At 36.7% G+C, this 20,436-nt stretch overlaps 1 protein-coding gene across 2 annotated transcripts in view; it reads right to left on the bottom strand.

Annotated features, from left to right (window-relative positions):
* GRM7 (glutamate metabotropic receptor 7) overlaps positions 1–20,436 on the bottom strand; it is an 838,973-nt gene that overhangs the window by 477,145 nt on the left and 341,392 nt on the right. The gene's annotated exons all lie outside the window — the stretch shown is intronic.

Here is a 20,436-nt window from a genome sequence, read left to right as displayed (position 1 = left end):
GAATAAAGGGGGGGATATGGGACAACTGTAATAGCATAATCAATAAAATATACTAAAAAAGAAAAAATAAGTTGACATCTTTATTTAGTCTTCTCTTGAAGCTAACATACTTCTATATCCTTGCAGGAAACCAGATAAAAAGATTTAGCACATAAAGGGGTTATAAGGTAATGGCTTAGTTGGTGGTACCAGTGCCTGTTCCATCTTCTTAGAGATAAAGACATTGTTTCTATCTAGTTTTATTGAAGATATAAAAGAGTTCCATAGGTAAAAACCAAAAATTTCAGCCAGAAACACAGGAAAAACAGGTGTAGCTATTGTCACTGTATGCCAACATTGCTGAGAAACTTGCTCCAGGGAAATGGTGGGAGAGCTGATACCCTTGAAAACTGGCAGATCTCGGAAATGTTTTAACACCAGCACACACATCTGTGCATGAATGGAAATCTGGAGCAGTGCCCCAGAAAGCTGGTTAGAGGAACCATGTGGCTTACTCAGTTGGCAAACCTGAAGTACCACCAGCTTCCTAAATCTCCCATTTTTTATATTAATAGGAGATTGGAATGGTCTTGGGAATTTAGAATTAGCCTTTCATCTGTTCACCTCCTTTACTCACTAGCTCACCAAAGTATACAGCCTGGTGTTGAGCCAAGCAACTGGCTCACAGTGGGCGACCAATATATCTTAACTGAATATATTCAACATGAGACTACACAGGCTTTCCTTAAGTTTTCCTTTTCCTTGCTTGACTTCAAGTTTATGGGATAGCCTTATTCAGTTATTTTACAATATTTAAAGATTCCTAACAAACTTTAAAAAGTTTCTCTATAAATAACAAATAATGGCAATTATAAGTGTTAAATGAATTGATATGTGCATAACACATACATAAGCAATGATTTTGCTGCTGTTGTTGTTGTTAGGATTACTAGCACTACTATTATTACTAGTCAGATGTTTGTAATCCACATAGACACCTTTAGTCAGAATCCATATGTAAATCAAAACCAAACGTTTTTGATCAAATGAAGCCATTCTATGTTGTTCACTGATTAAGCCCTTTCCAAGTTGAGATCAAGGAAGGTCAAGGTTAAAGTAAGCTTTGGCTAAATTGCATTTTACTTAATTAAGTCAGTACCATACATGGTTTGCTTATTTATGTGCCAGGCACTGTGCAAAGAACTATGTGAGAGAGAATGACTGAAGGAATAAATAATCAGGCAAGACTGACATTTTCCTGAAAAGCAATGGAAAAACCAAACAGACTTCTAAGTCCTGTATCAATGCTACAAGTGGGAGACTTTGGTTGCTGATGGATATTTCCGGTTTGAGGGCTGAGTGAGATACATGGTTCTTCTTACAAGCTAGCTCTTCAATATATGCCACCATTTAACCATAGATTAGCAGTTTTACAATCCCTTCATTCATATTTCAAACTGCATTGAATATCTTTTTGCAAACATAAAAACCACTTCAGAGATTACAAACCATAAGTCAGTAGTGTGAATTTACTCCCAACAGACATATTTATTTGGTGCGTGTTAAATTGGGAACTTTCAGGTTTAAAAAATATCATATGTCCAGATGCTTTAAAAAATTGCAAGATGTAGCAGTGTGGGCCCTGTCATTCCTGCCTGTTCACAACAGCTGTGGAATCAGGTTGCTGCCTTTAGGAAAGGTTTGTTCTCTCCAGGTGTCAGGATCACTGCACTCACCCCGTGAAGACACATGTACTTAGCTCACTTCATTTCCTCACATTACTTGTGAGATGTTGGAGGGTGTGGCCTCTGCCCTAGATCCATAGATTTCTAACATACCCCTGTAATATACTCCTAACATGGGGTGTCCAAACTTTTGGCATCTAGGCCACAGTGGAAGAGGAGTTGTCTTAGGCCACACGTTAAGTATGCAAACACTAACAAAAATTGATGAGCAAAAAAAAAAAAAAAAAAAGATTTTAAGTAAGTTTACGATTTTGTGTTGGGCCACATTCATAGCCATCCTGGGCCATATGGGGCCAGCATCCTAGATGGGGCCTGCATCTAGGGGCTCGCATCCTAGATGATTAGAGTGCACTGCAAAGTTCATGAAGCTTTAGTTCAGGGCTCCTCAGAAGCACAGCTCCTTGAAAAGCTCTTTACCAAATTTTATTTTCATATAAACATAAAGGTTTTCAGAGGCCTTCCATCACCACACTGAGTAAGTTTCAGTCCCATGACTCCTAGATCTGCCTCTGCTCTTTCTAACAGATCTCCACACAGGATCAAGTCAAACGACAAGAAAAACAAAAACCGTGCCTGCTACAAGATGGCTGGCAGTCCTGACTCATGCATGCCTGGGGGAAATCATCTGGGGAGAGTACATAGTTATCTGCTATTGTTGGACATTATCTCCAGTTGGGTATGGAGAATTAATTGATAAAAATGAAAGAGTGTCTTTTCTTAGGATGCTTGTTAAAATCTGGGGGATTGCTTGCAGCCAAAAATAATTGAAAATGTGATAGAAAGTTACAGCCAGACAACTTGGTACAGTGTGCGATGCTCTGATTTCAGAAGCAGGGCAGAACTAACTTGCGAATTAAAGCCCAAGAGAAAATCCTGATGCTAAAAGAAGCAGTGAAGCCTTAACCCCTATGTTTCTTGCTTTCAGAAAACCAATAATATGAGCAGTGTCTTTTCAGAATCTTCAGGAAAATTTCCAGACCGAATGTCTCTCTCTGCCCATAGTGCCCAGCCCCTGAAAGTATGTTCTTAAGAGATGATAATGGTGAGTTAGTGACAGGAGGGTCTGTGCTGGAACTGCAAGTGGTAGGAATCTCGAGAAGGCTTAGCCCCACTTGAGCATCACAAAATTTGGAAATCAAAGTGTTTCCCAAACCAAAGTGTTAAAGAGCCAAAATAAAGACAAAACAGGTATAAGGCAGTCAGTAACATAGACTTTAGATCAGGGGTTCAGCAAACTATGCCCCACAGGCCATTTTCCTGTCTTTGTAAATAAAATTTTATTGAAACAACCACATTCAGCCATTTAGGTACAGACTTGGCTGTTTTTGCACTACAACAGCAGACCTGAGTCATTGTGCCAAAAGTTCATGGTCATTTGAGGAAAAGTTTGCCCACACAGAATCCTGTTCAGATCACTTTTTGACTTGAATTTGAACAGGAAGGAGCAGGGGCAGTGAGAGGAGAAAACTTATTTTATTGAGAGTCTGTTATATGCTGGGTAATATGCTACATGTTTGAGGTGAGTTATTCATTTTATACTCACAATTGCTTCACAAGATAGGTGGGATTAGTCTTATTTTATAGGTGAACAAACTATGGCATCAAAAAGAAGCAGTTTTTCACTGCCTCCTAGATAGTAACCAATAGGTCAGGTCTTTCATTCTCCAAAGTGCACGGTGTTTTTATTGCATCTTATTGTGACTGAATGAGAAAGATGTTGTGGAGGGTCCAGAGGAGGGGATCGTGACTAATGCTGTGCACATTCCTACCCTACCATTGAATAAGTCAAAATGCTTTAGGCAATTCCTTCAACAAATGTTTGTTGAGTTCCTTCCGTCTGTCAAGCCTGAGTAGAAACAATGGAGATGAAGTGGTAAACGAAGCAGAAAATATACTTTCCCTGTTGGGGGTTATTAGCAGCAGAAGCCAAAAAGTAAATAAGTTCATTAGATAATGTCAGATGGTGAGAACTGATCTGAAGAAAATACAATAGTGGAAAGAGGTAGAGAGTTTGGGAGGGTAGATTTCAAACAAAGAGGCTTTTCTTAGAAGGCAGATTAGATTTTGGTCTGAGTGAGGAAAATCATGAGCCTCACAAGGATCTGGGCTTATTTCATGCAGAAGATGGAACCACAATGTGATGAACAGAATAACTGAGGAACAACAAGGAAGTAAGTGCAGCCAGGGCATCTGCAAAAGGGGATGAAAAGGGAAGTCAAAGTCAAGGCGGAAGATACAGGAGTTTGGATGAGATGTGAGTTTCAGTGAGAAGGGTTCCCTAGAATGATGGTCACATAACTTGAAGAGTGCTGTCACTGACATTATTTTGTCTAACCCTCTGGTGCGTGAAATAAATCCCTTAAATCTGGGGTTTACTTTTGAAGAAGAAATTGGGGTTTTGTGTGTTTCTACCATCTGATGTAGGCTCAAATGCAAAGGGTAGAAAAAAGAGTATTTATCTACTAAAATATTTTGTAGGATTCCCAGAGCATCTCATTGTAAGGACAGATTAAAGTGGAGGGTTTCCTACGGCTAAACGTCAATATCAGATAAGGACAGGGGACAAGATAAATATCAAAAGAGAAAGAATGTGGGCTTCAGGCTTGTGCTGCAATCCTGGCACTTCCACTTAATGCCCCGGTAACTTGGTGCAGGGCGCCTCTTTTAGCTTCAATTTCCTCATCTGCAAATGGAGATAGAATACTTTGCCCTGAAATTTGTTGAGAACCAAATAAATTAACTTCAGTCCTCACAGAGTTGTACATCAAGAAATATTTAATAATTTTTTCCTTTTTTAAAAAAATTAACAGCATCAGTGCCCTGGGTGACTGGAAGAGAGGCTTCTATATCGGAAGCTAATGTCTAACAAACTACCTCAAAGCACAGTGGTCTGAAACAGTATGCATGCATTGTTGCTCAGTAATCTACAGGAGGCCCTTCTAATCTGAGGTCTGGGCCAGGCTGGGAGGACACTTTAGGGCTGGATCATAGGTGTGTAGTGAGCTGGGTCAGATGCTGGGACTGGGTGTTCTAGCAAAGTTATCACTCACATGTCTGGTGATTGGCTGGTTCTGGGCTGTGTTAAGGGTAAGAACTGGAACCTGCCTCTCTTATCATCTACCAGGCTAGGCAGGGCGTGTTGCCATGGCCCCTAGGCAGGGTTCAAAGACAGAAAGTATTCCAGTTTCCAAACTAGGCCTTTTGACCTAGATTGGAAACTGGAATAGTGTCTATTTTTCCACCAGATTCTAGTGGTCAAGCAAGTCACAAGGATGACACATAGTTAAGCAATAGCGAAAAACTCTGTCTCTTAAGAAGAGTTGTTGTCGAGTCCCATTGCACAGGGCTTGGATGTAGAAAGGCATGAAAAATTAAGACCACAATCCATCCAACACATCTCTGTCTTTCAAAAGAGAGAAAACAATAATTTTTCATGTCAGTTTCAAACTTAAAATGACACGAAGTATTTAAAAGATCTAGAACATTTTGTCACAACTGAGGCACCCAGTAAATGTTGGTGCTTTTACTGTATCAATCTAATTTATGTATTATAATTCCATTAAATCTTTTTTCATGATTTGCATGTTTTTCAATGAAAAAGTAAACTCCAGGTAAACTTAATTCTGGCTGAAGAACAGATTATATGTATGTTATATGATCTGAATCTAGTTTAGAAATAATGAATGTTATCTGTGCAGGCATCTCAAAAACAGGATGTTTTTCTACTGTGAGTTGAATACATTTGCATCTTTTCTGTTAACATTAAAATAGAAGAGGAAGATATAAATGCACTGTGAGGATGCTGTTGCCACTCACTGTGAAGGATCTGCTGGGTGGCTTCGGGCAAATGTCTGGAGGTGCAGTTACAACTCTGATCCATCATAACTCTTGAGGCCTGGAGACAAAGCCTGGTCCATATTTGAGCATTAAAAGAAGCCTAAGACTGCTCACCAGTATTGTACAGTCAAGATAGATGAAGGTCAAGTTACCAGGATAAACAGATCTCTTTATTAAGTTGAAGAAGCAAAAACTCTGTACTCACCCATGCACAGAAAACACTGTACCAAATGCAATGAGTGACGTAGCTTATGAACCAAGAGCTGAAAAAATGCAATTTACATGAGCAGAAAATTCCAGGGGCAGAATGCATGAAGGACTGTGTATAAATACGTAGGACATCCACATGTAAATAGAAAGGAAAGTACCGGCTGTTCCTACTGCTTAGTAACAGGTTAATTGGTGATAACTACCATTAAGATAAGGTAAATTTAAGGTGAAAAGCTATAAAACTTGGTTTACAAATATCAAGACAGGGAAATTTTTTCTGATGAAGGAAGTGCTTAGATGATAATTAGGTGTCAAAATGGCTCTTCAGAGGGGTGACATAAATAAACATAGAGTTCAGTCTCATCACAGGCAACAGAAAGATACATAAACATCATACTGCAGAGGCCTGTCCTAGCATGAGTCATAGAGAAACTTTAATGAGTTTAAGGAGAGAAGCTTTAATTTGGCACCTTTCAAGAATATTAAGTAGTAAAGCAAAACATCTCTAATGGAGTATATTCTAGAAAAAAATGACATAAATTCTTTCTTTCTATTGACTGTTAAAAAATTATCTGTCCATAACAGTATTTTGCAACTAAATAGTGCTTTTTAAACTGACGATACCCCAAAACATAAAGAACCCATTTTCTTTAGGTATTGTAAGAAAAATATGTAGTAAAATGAAACTTTTCAAAAATTTTTTCTAAGTAAGGATTGATCACATAGTGTCATCTACACAGTTCTTCCTTAGGGGAATTACAGATACACATCATGAACTTGTTGGATGATTTCATTGACTGTGTTTTTATGGACAAGCCCATTGTTCAGTACTTTATAAACATTATCTTAACAATCTTAGGATGTGGGTACTATTATTACTGGTTACAAAACTGAGACCCAAGAGGTGAATAACTCACCCAAACTGTTGCTGTTAGTAAGCGATTGAAATAGGAATCCAACCCCTGCAGTTGAAATCCACCTTAACCACTCTCCTCCTTTTCCCGACTGGAGGTAATAATAATAAAGAGGCAGGCACACATTTTCTAATGAACCTCAGAATCCAAGTTAAAATGTCAAATTTGCTTTTTATTTATGAAAGTTACCTTATTTTTCAATATGTTACTGAAGCATTGTTTCTGGGTAAATAAATGAAGTAATTTCATTTTCTAAAACCCCATTATAACTTGCTTAATTCTTTCTTTTGACTTTTACAAAGGTTTATATTTTAAACATCTAACACTGTGTTAAAGACCTTCAAGTATGGGGCAACTAAAATTGGAACCAATCAGTAGAAGTTGCAGGAAGAAAACTTTTAATGCTCCAAAGTACTTACTGTACCTGCAAATGCTATGAGCTGCTCCAGGATATCATAAACTACTCTTGGAAGGAATGCTGGTATTAAAACACATCTGGGGAGTGGGTGGCTTCAATGGTCTCCCTTAGAGAGTTCACGGGAGTCAACAGTTCAGTTTACTGATTGCACTTTGGAGTCATTGTGTAAATAAAGGCTCTTACCTATTCAAAAGTCATGGTCTCTGTGAAAACTAAATAGAGCACTTCTAGTTACCCGACAGTTTTTGCTAGCTCAATGTCTCCCACGTGGTGGGTATTTAATATTGCTATATTGCTCATAGTCGGTGCAATAAAAAAAAGACCATACAGCCTTTCTAAATAGCTATTAAAGATTTTTTGTATTATCTGTGCTCAGATTAAATAAGCCACGAGGCTTTAGGAAACCTCAGTGACAATAGCTGGTACAATCTGATGATATCATCATAACTTTATGTGATTTTCTGCATCCTTACCCCTGCATTCTCCAACAATTATAGCAGTGGTTACTTCCTACATTATTAGAGAGTTAGTCACTGGTGTTTAATCAGTGAAAGGATCATAATTAATCAAAGTGCCAATTTAGAAGAACTTGCCAGTGGTCAGGAAGACTTTTCAGCCTTCTGATAAATCTTATCATGGAAAGCTGCAATAAGCAGATTAAATAAATTGGGCTTTCTCAATTTAAAATATAATTTCATAACTTCAATTACAAGTTTTCCAGAATTCTAAACTAGGACATATATATTCTATTCTCTATTTCAGGAACATAACATCAGTTTTTAAAGCCAAAAAAATCTTTTGAAGAAAAAATATCCAAACCAAATCTTGGTAATGGTTTTAAATTCATTCGACATGAACTATTTCAGCACCACTCTCCTGATAGCCATGCAAATAAAAAAGAGTCTGTATTCAGCCTCTTGATTTACTGAGCATTACCATCACGGTTCTTATATGAATACATAAGTATTCATATTCACTGCAGTACGAAGATTCACCAAAGAAAGTCATCTAGAAGGGATCATGATGAGGATGGCTATGTCAGGAAGCCTGAAAGTTCACCCTAAGCTCACCTGGGCCACCTGAAATGTATAGTCTATCAGATCTGAGTTAGAGCCTTAGCTCTATTTCTTAGCAGTTGTGTAAACTTCATCTGCAAAATGTTGCTAATAAAAGTAGCTGCTGCACTAAGGTTGAGTGGATGAACTAAATGAAAGCTTACAAAGCCCTTGGCACAGTGTCTGGCACATCAGACATGGCCCCGAATGTTAAATCATCTTTTATGACATATTGCAATAGCTCTTCTATTTCTCAAAATCACAAGATGTTCAAGAAGATGTTGACTGACTTATATCCCCACCATACAAACTGACCCTGAAAAAATGTTTTCCCTTTTTGTTTTTTCCACCTGTCATCTAATACTTCAGTCCGTTTCTCCCACTTCCATATATTTTTCTCACCCATTCTCCTCCAGAAAGGAGTCTATGGTGGGAATTAGGGAAGATAAATGGTCAGAGTCCATCTTCCTGCTTTTTATCATATCTCTGTCCCAACCCAGTCTGTGATAATGAATGCAAACCACTACACATTTGTCCAAACACACAGAATTATAACATCCAGAGCAAACCCTAAGGTAAACCATGGGCTCTAGGTGATAATTATTAACAAATGCACCACTCTGGTGGGGGCATGTTGAAAGTGGAAGGTGCTATGCATGTGTGGAAACAGGAGATATACGGGAAATCTCTGTACCTTTCTCTCAATCTCTGCTCTAAAGAAGTCTTTTTAAAAAACTAAGCATTAATAAAATTTTTAAAAAGCTTCAGTCTGACTTTGAAAAGTTGACCTATATTTTAGAAAAAATGATCTATATTTTGAATCATTCCAGAGCTAGCATTATGAATTTTACTTTTTTTTTTTTTTTAACAAGATCTGAGTGAGAAGAGACATTGGAAGGGAGTCTTCCCACATATAGGAGAGAGCTGTTTCAGGCCCTGCGCTGGGCACATGTGATGCCTCTCTCTCCTGCAACATCCTTCCCAACTTTCGTTGAAACTGCTGCTTGTGCATCAAAAGGATCTCAGATGTTGCTGCGCCTATAGGATCTTTCCTTTCCTGCTGCTTCCCAGGAGCTAATCACTTACTCTTCTGGCCTACTTGGCTATCTTTGATACATGTTTGTTCAGCATATTGTAGGTAGTTACTTGTTTACCTCCCTCTGCCCCAGCAGCTCCCTTGGGCTGGGCTCCACTGCGTCACTGGCATCTAGACGGTGCCCACCATACACTGGACCTTGATAAGCACGACCTGGAGGGAGGGAGTTAGGGGGCTTATTTAGATCTGGACCACCTCGTGAAATCCAGATGTGCTACTTCTTAAATGGGGTCCTTGAGGCAATCATTCAAACACTATATGCCTTTGTTTCCTCATCTTCAAATAGATAATCATATCTATCTCATGGAGGTGGTGTGAGGATTAGACAAATCTGTGTGTGGAAAGTCCTAGGATCAGTGCCTTCCACATAATGAGTTTTCAGTGATCGCCCAGTGTTGTGCTGATCACTGCTGTTATGGTGTCACGGTGATGCGTCTCCGCAGACCTGGCATGTCACCACCCGGCAACATCCCAGAAAATTGTTTTTCTTACTGAGCCTTGGAACTTAATCAATATAGAAAATGTTCCGGAAGGAAAAAAAATACACTGCACATACACACAAGCACACACAAGCACACACACTCACAATTTAAAAAACTCAGTTAAAAATATTTTAGAATGCCATCTGTTCATATGTAGTAGATGGCCAATTTGATGAAAGTCTAAAGAAACATATTTAAGTGCTGACATCATATTATCAGATACCTTTTGATTAGGTATTAAGTTTATTAAAACAATCTTTATAGAGCATATGTTCTTTGAATAGATTATATGTACAACAAGAAAACTGACTGGAGTTTGGGAATCTCCACCTCACAAGCCAAACGCCTGATTCAGTGCCCAGAGCTCACTTCCAGGACCTTCCAAGGGATGAGTGACAAACAGATCAAGCAGAGCTGCCAAAGAGAGCCCTCTTCTCTTCCTCCAGCTGTCTGCCTTCCCCACATCCCTCCCCATAACACCCATATACACATGACACACACACGCCATTTGTAATAGCTCCAAGTTTAGGAATTTAAGCCTATTGGGTGAGAAGTTTTTCAATGCTCCTGTGAATAAGTGAATGGATGAGTAAGTGTCAGTGCTGTTTCTTGTGGTTCAATTGAGGCAGTAATGGTCTATATCACTATTCCCCCACTGCAATATTCATAAACACACCAAAAGGGTCTTATGCAATCGCTGTTTTCCAGAATTACTCTTACATTGACAACCCTGGTTGAGCTCCGTTATTTCTTCCCTGCGGCATGCTTAATGCTGTTGGTAAGAATTTCTTAACACATCAGATTATAAGCCTTTCCAGATCATTGTCAATTCATAGATGCTATTCAGAAAAAAAATTATTCTTATACAAACAAAATCTCTTTGAAAGCTTCTTCATGTCGCTGGCTTATATCCTACTTCTAATCTATGTCTGAGTTTCTTCTTACCTTCCACACTCTTCTCAGTGAGTTCAGAGGAATCTTGGACACTTACAAGAGAAGAATTAGTTACAGCAAGTGCCTCTCTTATTAAAAAACTGAATCCTACGAACACTAAGAAACAGTTGCTGGTGCATTATTAATCGATGACTAGAATTCAAGTAACTTCTACATAACAGCAGCCTGCTGACCCTTGACGGACGGTGTGAAAACTTAGCACTGTATAGTGATCTTGCTTACTCTTAAGATACATATTCTTCCAAATGATAAGCATATCCATGGTGCCTTTTCTGTTTCCATTTTTAACTCCTTCCAAATGTTTGGTACAAAATTATGCTTGTTTCTATTCTAAAACATCTGTGAACATATATTTATGTCTCTATTAATTTAATCAATCTGAGTAGGTAATTTCTTTCCTACATAAGATTTCAAGTAGAAGATGGGAAATTGCTGATCCAGAAAGTCTATAAACATAAGGACACATTAAACATCTGTCAACCAGAAAAAAAATGCATCTTGGGTGAGCTGAGTTGAAGAAGAGAAGAAGCTAATTTGTTTTCTGATTCTCCTGCTGTCATTTTTCTTCTCCAGGGAGTATTTCCCATTAAAGCTCATCTATTCTTCAATCTTTTGCAAATTATTCTTCAAAATCAAATGGTCTCAATATTTTTCTAACTCCTATTGAGTCTGCTAAACAGGATAAAGGATAAATGAGTATTATCTCCATATATAGATGAGAGGCAGTTTAACAAAATACACATATAATGCTTGTGGTAGAGGATCCTGCCTCTACCACTTTTAGATATAAGATATTAGACAAATTTCTCAACTCCCTATGTCTCAGTTTCCTCAGCTATAACAGGGAAATAATAAAAGAGCCTACCTTATAGAGTTTTTGTGAGAATTAGATGAATTAATACATGGAGATACTTAAATCAGTGTCTGTTACATAGTAAATGCTCAAAAAATATCTAATGACAAAAATATTTCTGTAAACCAACCATTCTCTCTCTCTCTCTCTTTCTCTCATTTATTTGATTGTCATGAATGTAAACATTGCCAGGTAGTCACATAGTTCGTCACAATGGACATCAGGAAAAGTACTCAAATCTACGTACTCTCATTCTATGAGTCTTTCATGGCACGATGTCATGAGGTCTTAAAAAAACAGATTTTTTTGTTTTGTGTAAAAATATGCATTCACTACTATGTCAATATTTGTCAAATTATTAATAAAACTAGTAATACCTCACCAAGTCAACTGGTGGCTGACCACATCTTCACTGTATCATGTGAAAGAGAAAGGACATTATCCACGTTGAGGGAGCCAAAGGTTGGAAACGTTAACTAACGTGGTTAATATCATATACTTGGTAGTAGGGCATGGTTAAAATCCAGAACACTTGATTCCAAATTCCATGAACCTCTTTTGGAAGGGTTTGTACATGAGAATGGAGAATGTGGCTATGTAGCCCTCTGTTATTTTTGCCTCTCAAACATCCACTCCCACTTCTTTTTGTAACAAGTCCTCAGATTTCAGTTTTGGAATTGACCCCTCTCCTACTGGACACATTCTTAGTAGGAATGCTGCAGAAGAAATCTTCATGATTCTCCCAATTTCTGTGAAAAGGATGGAGACATAATCCAAGCCACTCAAATCATGCATGCTTTCCCTACAGTTTAATTTTTCTTTCAAATAATAAGAAAAAATTGTAGTAAATCCTCAGAGGTTCTTTAAGTAAGAATTCAAGATTGCATTCCTAAAGATGTGTCCTGAAATTCCTGAATTCTGTTTCCCCACCCGTTTTCTTGGATTTTATTACCATCCAAGAATAGTTTTTTTTTTATTTTAGTGCTAGCCGGAATCAATGTTTCTTACTACAAAAATTCTATGACATACATAAACAAGCATTTACCTTAAATATAGCTGCATTGACCATCTATTTTATTTATTGATGTAACACCTACCATTGATCTATTACCCCTTATGATATCAGCACTTTCCCTCACCAGTTCTCAGTCCAGATACCTCCATTTGGATTGTCATCACCCACAAGCCCTGGGGTTGGGCAATCCAAATACTAAACTCCCCTCATCACAGGTATAGGCTCAGTACATGACATAAGTTGGTAACATCAGAGCTAGCCACAGGTATTTCATTGAAACAAATGGGGAAGGAATATCTTTCTGGTCACTTTGAGAGAGGCAGTGACGGAACAAAGATTATTCATATTAAAGTAGATATAAGACAGTGCAAGAGACCAACTTCTGACAAAGTGTTTGAAAGCTAGGAACCTGGATTTTTGAATCAACTAAGTCATTATGTCACCTACTTCTCTCTATTATGAGTGATATTTCTTTCACTTGCAATGAAAAGGTCTATCCAATGTGACAACCAGTGAAAATCTCTATCTCACTTGAATTTGATGCTAAACAAAACACAGCAGCAATGCTGCCCTTTAATGCCTTAAGAACACAATAGCTCCCCTTTATTCAAGGGCAATTTGGTCCAAGACCCCCAGTGGATGCCTGAAATTGCAGATGATACTGATGACTAAAAGTACTATGTTTTCTCCTATACATATATCTACGATAAAGTGTAATTTATAAATTAGACACAGTAAGAGATTAACAACAAAAACTAATGAAAAACTAAAACGTTATAAGAATAAAATAAGGTGACTTGAACACAAGCACTGCCATGTGTGACAGCCAATCTGCTAACTGAGGTGGCTACAAGTGACTGAGGGGCAGGTAGAGTAAACGGATCTGCTGCACAGAGGGTGACTCACTTTCTGGGCAGAACTGACTGGGACAGTGGGAGACTTCATCATGCCACTCAGAATGACACACCATTTAAAACTTACAAACTGCTATCTTCTGGAATTTTCCATTTAATATTTTCAGACAGCAGTTGACTGTGGGTAACTGAAACCACAGAAACTGGAACTGCTGATAAGGGGGTCTGCTCTAACTGCAATTAAAAACATAATCCCATTTGTGGAGTCTTTACTATGTTTTTCTATGGTGGTAAGCATTTTGTTTGCCATTTCATTCAAGGGTAATGCCTTGAATAAGGGTAATAAGCCACATGAGGAAGGTTATGTTATTATTCCCAGTTAGCTGAAGAGAACTGCAAAGAAGAGGATGGTTAAGCATGTTATCCAAAGTTGTTCTAAAAGAGGTGGGCATAGGACATAATCCTAGGTCTCTGTGAACTCAATGTTTCTACCTTCAGTGGGAGAACATGGTAAATCAATGGAAAAAAAATGTCAGATACAGTTGGGGAGGTACTCCAGAGGCAGCAGTTACTCCTTTACTTGCTAAAACTCTAATAATCATGTGATACAGCTCAATTATTCTAAAAAATATTGCCCTTTATACTCTAAATGCCTGAACTATAAACACTTATTCAATATGAACTGAATTCTTATAATTTCCCATGGATTCATATAAATGTTAAAATTACAAATAGCAAAGGCAATCCAAAAAGAAATTTTATCTAATATAAAAATGATTAATATAGCCCTGGCTGGTGTGGCTCGGCAGATTGAGTGCTGACCTGTGAACCAAAGGGTCGCCAGTTTGATTCCCAGACAGAGCACATGCCCGGGTGGTGAGCCAGGTCCCAACTTGGGGGTGCATGAGAAGCAACCACACATTGATGTTTCTCACCCTCTCTTTCTCCTTCCCTTACCCTCTCTCTAAAAATAAATAAATAAAATCTTTAAAAAATGATTAATATTTAACTAGGTGAGAGTTCTATAGTTAAACAGGCTAAATATTATGAGATACCTTAATTAATATTAAAATAACTTAAATAAAATTGTATCCAAATATTCTGATTTAAACTTTTTTTTTCTAATTTTTAAGTAATTCCTTAACCTCTAGCAAGTCAAAGCTAAATCAGAGTACCCTTTGAATATGCTTAATGGCAAGTAAAATTTATTTATGGGAGCAAATTAGAGCAATGCCACTCTTAGGCTTTGTATGGTTTGATCCTGAAACATATGTTTGTGTTGAAATAAAAAAAAAGGAAAACCTTAAAATAGAGGTATATTATCATGCAAATTCCCTAGGAGTAGACTATGAAGTATAACACAGCTCGAGGACTTTCACAATGACAAAATAAAGGAGAGAAACATAATAAAGAACAGGGCAGGGAGTTTGTTTTATACAATTTGAAATAGGTAATTCAGACTTTTCTGATTACCTTCTAGGTGGACACACAATAAGGTGACTGAATGGTCCATGTCCTCGTATAATTATTTCCCCTTGAGTACAAGTAAATCCTGTGACTTGATTTTAACTGAGAGAAGATGGCAAAGCAAATAGAATGTCATTTCTATGATTATATCACATTATATAGGACTCCATCCTAGTTGACTGAAGTTAGACTCCTCTGCTGGTCTTGAAGAAGCAGCAGCCATAGAGAGGGTAACATGGCAGAGAACTGTGGGAGGCCTCCAGGGCCCAGAGTGGCCTCTAGCTCACAGTCAGTAAGAAGCCAGACACTCAGTCATACCACCACAAGGAAATGAATTCTGCCAACAGACTGAATAAGCTTGGAAGTGGATTCTTCCTTAGTCAAGGCTTAGATGAGACTCCAGCTCAGGTTGACACCCTGATTTCAGACTTGTAGCTTTGCTCTGACTTCTGACCTATAACAACTGTGAAATAATAAATGTGTGTTGTTTTCAAGTTGTTAAATGTAGGATGATTCGTGACATAATAGAAAAATAATACACTTTCTGTTGTGAAATGTTCTTCTATATGTTTAATGAGTCTTAAGACCTGTCATATAATAATAAATAGACAACAAATATTTATTAACTAAATAAGTGAAATTCATTTTGTTTGAGGGCAGAATTGAGAATACTACCTTGCCAATGGAAGGCAATAATAATCTACTTCAAAAAAGACCATGGGAATCTGTGGGTGTGATATAATTCTAAACTTCTACAACTGATTTTGGTATTCTCAGAGAGACCTCAGTTAAATATTCATTGCAGTGGAACATCAGATGAGGTTTTTTATTCCAGGTACCATTTGCGAACATTCAAAGAAGAATTAATGCTTATACTTCTCAAATTATTCCAGAAAAATCAAGAGGAAAGGGTCCTCAGGTCACTTTAAAAGGCTAGCATTGTCCTGATTTCAAAGTGGACAAAGACACTACAGAAAAAGAAAATTATAGGTCAATATAAACACAGAGGTAAAAATCTTCAATAAAATATCAGTAAACAAATTCCCCATGCATTAAAAATATCATATAACCTACCAAGTGGGCTTTATTTCCATGATGCACAGTTGGCTCAATACCTGCAAATTAATTAACATGATGTAATACCTAAACAAAATGAAAGCTAAAAATCATATGATTATATCACAGATATGGAAAAAGCATTTAACAGACTCCAACATCCATTTATGATAAGAACTCTCAATAAAGTGGGAGAGAAAGAATATTTCTCAACATAATAAAGGTAATATATGACAAATGGATAGATAACTTTATACTCAATGGTGAAAAACTGAAAGCTTTTTCTTTGAGATCAGGAACAAAATAAGGATGTCCATTTTCAACACTTTTGTTCAACATAGTATTAGAAGTCTTAGCCACAGCAATCAGATAAGAAAAAGAAATGAAGTCATCAAAATTTTAAAAAGGAAGAAGTAAAACTCATTATTTGCAAATGACATAATACTATTTATAGAAAGCCCTAAATAGTCCACACAAATAAACTATTAGAACTAATAAATGAATAAAGTAAAGTAGTAGGATACAAAATTAATTAAGAAATTGGTTGTATTTTGTACACAAACAACAAAGTTTCAGATATAGAAATTCGGGAAACAATCCCATTTACAATTGCATGATTAAAGAATAAAATAGTTAGGAATAAATTTAACCAAGGAGGTAAAAGACCTGTACTTAGAAAATTATAAGGCATTCGAGAAGATACAAATAAATGGAAGGCTACCCCATGGTCATGGATAGGAAGAATTAACACTGTTAAAATGTCCACACCAGCCAAAACAATCTATAGATTCAATGCAATTCCTATAAAGCTACCAGTGTTATCTTTCACATAACTAGAACAAATAATCCTAAAGCTTGTTTGGAACCACAGAAGACCCTGAATAGCCATAACAATCTTTAGACAGAAGAACAAAATTGGATGTATGAAACTACTACATATCAAACTATACTAAAAGACTATAGAAAGCAAAATAGCATGGTACTAACAGAAAAATAGACACAAATACCAATGAACAGAATGTAGAGCACACTCCTGAGTAGTCAACTAATCTATGACAAAGGAGGCCAGAATATACAATGGGTTGAAGACAGTCTCTTCAATAAATAGTGTAAAGTAAACTGGACAGATACATTAACAAATAAAATTGGGCCACTTTCTTATACCATGTACAAAAATAAACTCAAAATGGATTAAAAACTTAAATGTAAGACCTGAAACCATAAAAACTCCTAGAAGAAAACATAGACAGTAAATTATTTGATATCACTCTTAGAAATATTATTTTGAATGTTTCCCCAGGTAAGGGAAGCAAAAGAAAAAATAAACAAATGCGACTAAATCAAACTAAAATTTGTTTTTTACACAGTGAAGGAAACTGTCAGCAAAATGAAAAGACAACTTACTGAATGGAAGAAAATATTGGCTGATGATATATCAGATAAGGGGTTAATATCCAAAATATATAAGGAACTTGTAAAGCTGCACACCAAGAAAAATTTAAAAATCTAATTAAAAATTGGCAGAGGACCTAAACAGACATTTCTCCAAAGAGGACCCACAGATGGCCAATAAACAGGAAAAGATGCTCAACATCACTAATTATCAGACAAATGCAAATGAAAACCACAATAAGATATCATTTCACACCTGTCAGAATGTCTACTATCAGTAAATCAACAAATAAGTTTTGGCAAGGATGTGGAAAAATAACGAAACACTTGTTCACTGTTGGTGGGATTGTAACCTGGTACAGTCACCATGGAAAACATTATGGAGATTCCTCAAAATATTAAAAATAAAGCCACCATTTGTCCCAGTAATTCCACTTCTGGGTATTTATCCAAGGAAATCCAATACAATGATTCAAAAAGATATATGCATCCCTATCTTTACTGAAGCATTATTTAAAATAGCCAAGATATGGAAGCAACATCAATAGATGAATGGATAAGAAAGAGGTAGTGCATATGATATAATAATGGACTATTATTCAGCCATGAAAAATGAAGTCTTACCACTTGTGACAGCTGACATACCTAGCAGGCATGATGCTAAGTGAAATAAGTCAGAGAAAGACATATACCATATAATTTTGCTTTTACATGGATCTGAAAAAAAATAAACAAAACAGAAACAATCAGAAAAGAAAGGAAAGAACAACCCAATTGAATAATAAGCAAACACTATACATTAGAGTTGACAGAAAAACATACAGATATTTCAAAAATCATTTGCACAGCTTCTCAACTTTACCCATAAAAATAAAAACTAAAATTGAACTGAGATTATATACTTAATCTATCAGTGTAGCATAATACAGAATGCCTGATAAATATTTTGGAAAGAAAACATTTCTTACCCTCTTGGTGGGTGTTATGATGCTTACAAAACCTCAGTGGAGGGTGACTGGGCAATGTCTGCTCTTTAAAGAAACTTTATTTTAGAGCTGGTTTGCATTTACTGAAAATTTTGAAGACTATTTAGGAAACCCCATAGCCAGTTTCCCCTATACTTAACATTAACATTGGTTTGGTACATTTGTCACAGTTAATTAACCAATATTGATAAATTAGTATAAACTAAAGTCCGTATGTTAAAAGTTCCTTTTTATCCTAATGCCCTTTTTCTGTTCCCAAGATGAATTCAGGTTACAATTTTACATTTAGTCATCATGCTTTTTCAGACTTCTGTTGGCTCTCACTTTGTCTCAAATTTTCCTTGTTTTTTTCTTGACTTTGGTAGTTTTGAAGAGGATTGGTCAGGTATTTTGTAGACTGTCACTCAGCTGGAATTCACCTGATGTTTTTCTCATGATTAGCCCTGGTGTATGTTTCGGGGAGGACGACCACAGAGGTGAAGTGCTCTTCCCATCCTATCGTATCAAGGGTGTGTGCTACCAGCATGAGTCATCGCAGCTGAGGCTCACTTGGGTCTCGTCACTGAGGTAGTGTCTGTCAGGTTTCTCCCCTGCAAAGTTACTTTCCCCGCCTTAGCATACTAGGAGTCACCACGTGCACCTCCCACTTCAGAAGTAGACAGTAATGCCTGTTGTGTCTCTGAGTCACCTAAGTGCTTTCAGTCTGAAAATTATTGATACTATTTCATAAACAGATGCGGCCTGCCTGTTTAGACTGTAAGTCAGTAAGAGCTCTCTGTAGGACTTTGAAAATATATATCAAATATTTAAACAGATACATATTTCTTAATAAATAAATGATATATCTTAATGATATATTTGTTCTTAATAAACAAATGATGAACTTCTGGAATTTTTGCTAAGAAAATATCTGGGTTATTTGGAAGTTTAGCTATAAGATTGATTGCTACAGTGTTATTCACATCTTCGTTGTTACATGCTCACAGGAAGATACAACCTTGGCTAATAGGTTTGATAAAGTCATTCAATAAATGTAATTCTATATTATACTAAAATCACAATCTTAAAAATATCAAAATCTTGAAAAATAAAGATATGGGAGGATAACCACAGTATTGTAAGTGATAAAAAGAAAATCACAACATTACAATTGTAGGGCTTGGGCTTCTTTCTTTAAGAGAAAAAATTATATGTATATATATACATTCATTCCTATGTACATATGAACAATGTTTATCACTGAGTTTAGGAATTTTTAAATATTTTAATATTAAATATTTTATGTTATAAATTATTTATCTTATGTATACTTTCTTATAGAAATTTTAAAGATTTCACAATGTACACCTATTACTTTTACAATTAGAGTATATATGTATGTGTAGACAAGAAAAATTCAATAAAACATGAACAAAGGACTATGGGCAATTGCTTTTTCTCACAATTTTCTTTATTATCATTGCAATGTCTTTTAAATGAAATAAAAGTATGGCAGCCCTGGAGACTTGTAATTTTTTCTGCAGATTTTAGGTTTGGACAATCATTTCCATTTAAAAAGTCTATAGTAAGACCCTGAACCAGGATGGAAAAATCAATTGTAGGTAATAAAACTGAAGAGGACAGCCAGGAAGCCACAGGGAAACAACACCTCTACAGTGACAGTTGTGGGAATGAGGTCAGTCAGCACACACTTAAGTCAATGCGCTATCAGAGAAAAATTATAGCTTGTCCGAATCCCATCAGCAGGCTCTCTGGTGGCCCATTTGTAAATCTGTAGTGCCTCATCACTGCCTTTCTCAACCTGGACATCATAATCCCTCATGCCTCTTTTAAATTAGCTCCTCTCTGTTAAGAAAGATGTTTTGTGTTTCTGTTTATTTTCCCTTTCTTTCAGTTGCAGCAACAGTGAGGCAGACAAATGACCTTAATGGTATACCAGCTTGCCTAAAGAAAGGAAACCATTTCCTCAGGAAGCAAAAACTAAATGATGTGATTATAGAAATTACTAGAAAACTTTCCATTTAGCTGATTACAGGGACGCCTGAATGACATACCAGAGATAGACGTCTGCACTTGTGCAAACACCCTAGAACGCCTTGATGTAGCAGAATTTAATACTGGCA

The sequence above is a fragment of the Desmodus rotundus genome, chromosome 8, assembly GCF_022682495.2.
Source record: "Desmodus rotundus isolate HL8 chromosome 8, HLdesRot8A.1, whole genome shotgun sequence".
NCBI lineage: Eukaryota > Metazoa > Chordata > Mammalia > Chiroptera > Phyllostomidae > Desmodus > Desmodus rotundus.
The sequence above is the reverse complement of the archived record's forward strand: the minus strand, read 5'-3'. Positions and strand labels throughout refer to the sequence as shown.